Below are 7159 nucleotides of genomic sequence, written 5' to 3'. Positions count from 1 at the left end.
AATACTTCAGTATTTCTTCTTTCAAAGCATGTAATACATAGGCATGTGGTTTAGATATTTTACTCAGTGATGATGAAAACCACACGCATTTACGATGTCAGCCGGAATCCACCATAATGTAAAAAGTCAGGTTTTATTCATGTTCAATTTTCCTTTCATTTTTGTAGAAAAAGATAAATGTGAAGGAAACCTGAAGAATATGGTTCAAGATTGTGAAGAAAACACACACACCCAACAACACAATATAAAAACACTCCCTCCTCCCACTTGAGAAGTTATTTATTTTACACAAACAGAAAAAAATACATTTTCTGGTCATTATGAAGACGTGCAGCTCATGGCTCTCGGGTACGTATTTCTGCAAGCTGTGGCTCTGGTAGCTGGGTCTGCTGAGCCTGAGTCCAGCAGAGGGGTTATGCTGTGCTTCATGTAGGACAAGAGCAGGATGAATGCCAGTCCCCAGAGGCAGGCCACAAAGTTAGGAATGTCTGCTGCAAATGTCATCACAGGAAGGTTCTCCGGAAACACAAAGGAGGCCTGTATCTCCCTAACACAGGGGAAGAGCGGGGGCAGCAGTCTGGGCACCAGGCGGCAAGAAACTCCATCCTATTCGATTTGGCTTCCAGAACGGTTGGGTGCCACACCTTTCCTCCATGAAGGAGGGTGCCTAGAACAAACCTCCTGAAAAAATAAGTTATTGGGTGCCACACTGAGAACATCCAGGATGTGGAAGACAGAGGTGTCAGGGCCAGGCTTTCGGGTGAGGGAGATCTGCTAGAGGCACCTGCCTTACTCTATCCAGTCACGGAGCAGGGCTCTGTATCTGTGCTCACTCCAGCTCCCATTCGTCACTTTTCAGAGGCAGGCGTGGGCTCGGCATGCTGGGAGGCCTAGGGCTTCGTCTTCTGCTCAGAGCCCAGTGTGGGAATCAGACGGGGCCCTGCAGGTGTCCATCCGCCCCAGGTGCTGCTGCGGGCTCCGAGGATCAGTATCATCCTTTTAAAAGTCGAGGGCTGGAAAAACAAGCAAACTTACTTCTTCCCCCAAAAGTCAACTCTGGAGTCATTTCTCATGATAGGGTTTCCCAAGTCTGAATTTGTCTGCATGAGGTCTTGATCCTTGCTGTTCACATGGACCAGGGCTTGCCTTGGCCAGTTCTGCCCTGGACGGATACACTCAACAGGCTTAAAACATGGCCACAGATACGGTGTGTTCTTGGAGTTGTTTTCCTATCAATCAAGTCTTTTTTTAAAAAAAATATATTTTATTGATTTTTTACAGAGAGGAAGGGAGAGAGATAGAGTTAGAAACATCGATGAGAGAGAAACATCGATCAGCTGCCTCCTGCACATCTCCCACTGGGGATGTGCCCGCAACCCAGGTACATGCCCTTGACCGGAATCGAACCCGGGACCCTTCAGTCCGCAGGCTGACGCTCCATCCACTGAGCCAAACCGGTTTCGGCATCAATCAAGTCTTTACAACGATTTTGCAAGGACTCCGTGGTCACTGTCACATGTGCCAGCTCTGGTAGGGGCTCTGCAGGCTCAACTCAGCTTCTTCAATTATGCTTCCAGGTAGGTTTTAGTGTTTCCTTTTTAGAGAAAGAACCCCAAGCAGGGGAAGGTGAGACCCAATAACCACCCAAATTCACAGAGCTGGGATCGATCCAGGCCTGTGTTAGTCCAGAGCCAATGTCCACCTCTGACGATTCTGTTCAGGACAGTAAATGGAGCTGGGAAGGATAGATTTAAAAGTCTGGGGGGAAAGAGCTCACTTTTAAATCCCCCTCTTACTACTTTAGGACATTTTGTGTGGAATTTGCTTTCTGTTATGTAAATGATGCTCAAATGTTTGAGTGACAGGAATTTGTGGCACTCCCGGCATGAGGTAAGTACTACTAGTGGCCAGTAGGAGGCGCTGTGTTACATGCCTCTGGATAGTGACTCCAGACCGGTCATCACAACCTCTGCTGTAGGCGTCATCTCCCTAGTTTACAGATGGGGAAACCGAGGTACAGAGAGTGCGCTTCAAGGTGAAGAGATGGGGATGTGAGAACTGGACCAAGACCGCCTGTCTCAGGGGTCTGGGCTCGAAACCACAAGGCCACTCACAAGCACAAGGTTTGCCAAATTTCTCCTCAAGAACCACAGTCTGAAAGAATGGAATGAGTGAGTGAAGAGGAACCCTGTCGGGTTGTGGAAGGCAGCCCAACAGGCAGGCGGGGCCTTGGGAAGGCGGCTGGGACACCTGGGTGGGGGCTGGGCTCACACCCTGCCGGCAGTCCCGCAGAAGGACAGCTCGACGGTCACCCCCCTCGGCAAGAGCTGCTGTCTGCCTGGTGTCTCAGCCCCAAAAGTGCTCAAGCCTAAACGTGCTCCGCGCTTGCTGCTGAGCCCACGGCCGGGTTCGGGTGGCGGCTCTGACCCCCGTGCCTGGCCTGGCCTGATCCTCACGTGTTTTCCTGGGGCCCCTGACTGCCCGTCTCCCTGCCTTGTTTTCTCCTTTTGTAAACGTGGAGGATGCACAGGGGTACCTGGAGAGTCAGTGGGCAGGATGCCGGGAAACAATGGCTCCTGCCAGGTGTCACAGCCGTGGAGTCTGTGCTGAGCCCTGTGTCAAAGGCAGCTTCATTCTCCACGAAGCCCAGGGCACCTGGGCCCTTCGGGACACACATTCCCTTCCTCTGCATCGGATCTCTGCCTGCCAGCCCTTCCCCTCTCCACCTGCTCAGACCCAGCGTCCAGTTGGGAGAGGAGCCCAGGCCCCAGTGGGCTTTCCACTCAGGTGCGAGCGCGTGAGCACGGCTGGGATTTGTGGAACTCAACCTGAGCGAGTGAGGTCTCCGAGCTGTGACTGGAGCACTGGGCAGTGGGCGGGCAGTCACCGGTGAGCTGCCTTCTTAGAGGCCTGCGCACCTTTGCTCAGGTGAACAGGCACGTCTTGGCTACCCAGTGGGGGAAGAGGTGTGGGCACTGACTTGGCATGAAGCCCGCAGCCGTGCCCGCCACAGCTGTCCTCCAAGAGAATCGATTCTCCACGGCAGGGCCTGTTTGGGACACAGTGTCCGGGGACCCCAGGCCATCTCTGTGGCCACTGGCGGCAGGGAGGCACCCAAAACAGAGATTTCAAAGGCCTGTCTCTGGGGCAAGTCCCAGCTCCACAGAAACGGACCTCCCTGGACTGGGCTGAATGGGGACACTTGGGTGTAGGTGTCAACTATAACGTGGGTGGCCTGTTCCCAATGCATCTTTCCTGAACCCATTACGCCTATGACATGCACTGAAGATGCTTTCCTCTGTGAGCAGAGATTCCATCTGCTCACCCAACTCGCAGCGCTGCTCCTCGGTGGCCCCGCAGCCACGCGGGGTGGGGGCAGTGTGCTCACCACCTTCCCACAGGCCTCCCTCCCACGGCTCCTTCTGCACAACGTCCACCCTTCGGCCCAGTTCTCTCGGTTCTTTCGTAGAAAAGCGTTTACCACGGATGCGGGCGTTCCCGATGCTGGTCTCGGGAGGCGACTAAGCACTGGGAAATCCCACCATAGATGTGCCTTCCACCTCGCGTCACAGGCTCCCGAGATGGAAATGTTAGAGTTGCTTCTCGTGGAAGGAACGAAGATCTCACAGTTGAATTTTTGCCAAATCACAAAGATCTAAAAATTAGTGCACTACAATATATACAAATTATGTTTCCATATTGGTATCAGGGATAATCAGCCCGAATGAACAGAAAAAGAGCAAAAGAGAATATACCTCTGTTTGTTTTCTATGCTCGTATGTGTGTTTCCCTAATTAGTTCGGTGTTACTTGCTCTAACCCACGCCTAACATCCACACACGCAGCGTGGGGTCTGGGTCCTGAAGGTGGTGATCTGGGCACATGTCCTGCCTCCAGAACCTGCTGCTTGTTCTGCAGGAAGTTGAGTGACCTGCCAACGCCCCACTTCCCAGAACAACACAACACCTATGGGCAGGGGACTGTGGAGACAAAAGACATGTAGTCCCAGGGCCAGAACAGAGTGGTCATAAGAGGAAAAGGGCTTTGGATCGGGACCACCAGGTTCCAGTCTCGGTCCTGCCCATCCCCAGGCCACTCCCATAGGATCGGATCTGAGCTGAACTCCCCCGTCCGGAAAGGGGGATGAGGACCCCTCCCTCTGCCCACCGGCTGCACCGAGGACAACACCGACCAGTGGACAGGCTCCTGGGACAGGGCCTGGCTCTTAGTGACACTCTGCAGTCATCGGTGTTTCTGGGTACTGAGTGGACTACTTTAAAAAATAAAGTGGGGAAGGGTCCATTCGGTGCAACACTCGAGGCCTCAGGTTACAGTAACAGTCAGAATCTCAGGATGTGAATATCCGGAGAGAATCATTTTATAGACAGAATATGTGATGACATACATCCAGAGACTGGCAATCAGAGAGGCCCTTTGATAATTTATTTTATGCAATTATATGAGTTCCATAACATACTATTAAAGGCCGTATGAAATGAGACAGTGTGCGTACAGATATTAATCTTAAAAGAAACTCAAAGTAAATGAAGAATGATCGTGTCGCTTAATTGAAGGTTCATAAATGTAACTGAACACTGAGCAGATATGAGGAGACAATGTGAGGGAGGCCTGGCTCTGGGGCATTATTTACTCCAACAGACCTAGGGTTGCCTTGGAGACTCCGAGTTTGCAGTGTTACCTGGTATTTACAGATTTTAGAGAGAGGCACGTGTCACGGTACCTCCCCAACCCATGGCTTTGGGCAGGCAGAGGGGTGGGTTACCTGATCGATTAAGGCTGAGAAGTTCCCACTTCTGCGAATCGTCACACCTGTCATGAGCTTCAGCCCACCAGTGTCTCCAGGGGCCCCATCAGCAGTCTCAGGGGGAGTGTCTGCCTCCTTCCTGCCCCCCAATTTTATATACAACTACATGTGAAACCGAATGTCATGGCTCATTTTTTAAGGCAGAGAGCCAATAAGCCAATTTGTTGTGGAAAATGCATACGCATACGAAAGAAAACATATCTGATAAGGACACAGTGAAGAGAAATGATTTGTACCTTAAGTTGAAAAACTAACATTAAAAAATAGTGAACGAGCATTTTAATACCCTTTAAAATACCACAAAAAAAGATACTTGGTCCTGTAGGTGTTGGGACTGTTGCTAAAATGCTATTATTTTTCTCTCTTGTTTTATCTTTCTTGAACGAATGCTTTGAAAGAAGATACCACGGGGGTCAAGCTCCACTGGTACCTTATCGGATGACAATTCCCCCTTGAGGAATGAAAAAAAAATTATGATTAAAAAAATTATGATTAAAGGCATCATGAAGATGTAGTTTTGTTTTTCAGATTCATTTTTTTTTTCCTGGCCGAGAGGAGGGCTTTCAGCGGCGAGACCGGAGCAATTGTGAAAGGAAGAAAAGAAGGGCAGCGATATAAATCAGCGGAGGTTAATGACTGGGATGTGAAGAGGGGGACTTGTTTACAGAAATACCGTGCAATTTAAAATTTACAAGAGATTTAATGCCACCGCCTGGCAATCGCTAAAATCAACAGCCCAGAAAACAGTGACATTAAGAAAAATATTACAGTTATAATCATCCCCAAATAAGTCAATTAGTGTGAGGGCGCCGGCTCGCGATTACTTGACCCATTTGGCTTGCACTTAAGTGAAAAAAAATGTCCCCCTATTATACCGAGATCGCTGGATTGTGACCTGCTTTGCATCGCACATAATGTACGCCAGCCCCCTGCGCGAGGGCTTGGGCTGAGGGTGGAGGGGGTCCCTTGCTTGGCATCAGAATAATTCTGACCCCTGACATTTGTAATCATAAAAAAAGGCAATTTATAATTGTGTTGTTCAAATGAAGGTGGGGAGGGAAATTCAATCTGCTATTATACAAAAGCAATGACGGCTGTCTTCGCGGAAAAAAAGCAACGCAAGTCAATTTGTGAACTTTGGCACCGGACGACCTTTAGAAACACAACAATATACCGAATTTACAAGCAACAGCAGCCCATGCAAATGACCCGGGCCGGGCCTCCGGATCAGAACTGCGCGGAGCATTACAGAGAATGCGTCCACAAAACAAATTAAGACTGTTGCTTAAATGTCACGGCGCACTATTGTGTTTGGCTACAGATCATTACACCTGATACTAACACTTTTAAAAACTGTAATAACTTGGGAAATATTACGTTGAGTGCCCACATGTATAAAGCAAAAGAAAAAAGAGGAGGAAATAGGTTTCTGAATTAATTTAAACATCACCACTCTATGACTGAAGGGAAAGGTCAGAATTTAAGTAAGCTGAAAGGAACATGAATGGTAAAATAAAACACACAAACAAAAAGATGGAAAGACCACAGGAATGAGTCTGCAAACACAAAAGGGGTGCATGCGGCTTCAGGCTGCATTTCCATGTCTGCGGGGGGTGGGGGGGGAGTGCTGGCGGAAGGGGGGACAGCGTTACCTTCAGTGTTGGTGCTGCTGCTGCTGTATATATTTCGCAGGCTACCAACACGGTTTAGTTTCCATGCTTTGCGTTTGGCTGCATCCAGAGAGCAGAAAGGGGAGAGGGGGAGAAAGACAGAAAACAAAAAGGAGAAGAAATCAAATGAAAAGGGGAGAAAAGAAATGTCAAAGTAGCACGTGACATCACGTCCATCTGTTCCCGGAGGGGCGGTGGGTGCTGGTGGGTCCCCGCTGGTCCCTTCCCGCCCCCCCAGCCCACCCCCACCCGCCACTGCCAGCCTGTAGCACAGGGAACCTGGGCAGGACAGAGGCGTGCCTGCCAGTGTCATTAGGTTTGCACAGAATCAAACAGAGGCCAGGCACCCTGGTTTTACACGTGGCTACTTCCAACCATGCCAAGCTGGCCTTTTCCTTGGGGACTGGTGGCATCTTTTGAAGGAGCTATGATGCCAGTAGCCATGAGCCCTCTGATTTGGCAAAACCTGGCAGCATGTCAAATCTAGAGCTCCTGGTGATGAGCAGTTCCTGTGTGTGCTGTGGACAGAGGTCTTAACACTCAGCTGATAAAAGATGAAGCCCTCCCCGCACCCCCCCCCCCCGACCAGACATATGAGCATATTTGGATCTGGACAGTAATCACGTCAGCAAAACCCTGCTACCACCTGGCTGCTGCTGAAGGGT

At 50.0% G+C, this 7159-nt stretch overlaps 1 long non-coding RNA gene across 1 annotated transcript; it reads right to left on the bottom strand.

The window, feature by feature from the left end:
* Positions 1–5086: 5086 nt before the first annotated feature.
* LOC111824623 lies at positions 5087–6559 on the bottom strand. The gene is made up of 2 exons (XR_002827728.1): positions 6477–6559; positions 5087–5275 (listed from the first exon to the last, which is right to left on the bottom strand). It is a non-coding gene; the product is annotated as an uncharacterized LOC111824623 (long non-coding RNA).
* Positions 6560–7159: the final 600 nt, after the last annotated feature.

The sequence above is a fragment of the Myotis lucifugus genome, unplaced genomic scaffold, assembly GCF_000147115.1.
Source record: "Myotis lucifugus unplaced genomic scaffold, Myoluc2.0 scaffold_3088, whole genome shotgun sequence".
Classification (NCBI taxonomy): Eukaryota; Metazoa; Chordata; class Mammalia; order Chiroptera; family Vespertilionidae; genus Myotis; species Myotis lucifugus.
This window is presented reverse-complemented; position numbering and strand designations above follow the sequence as displayed.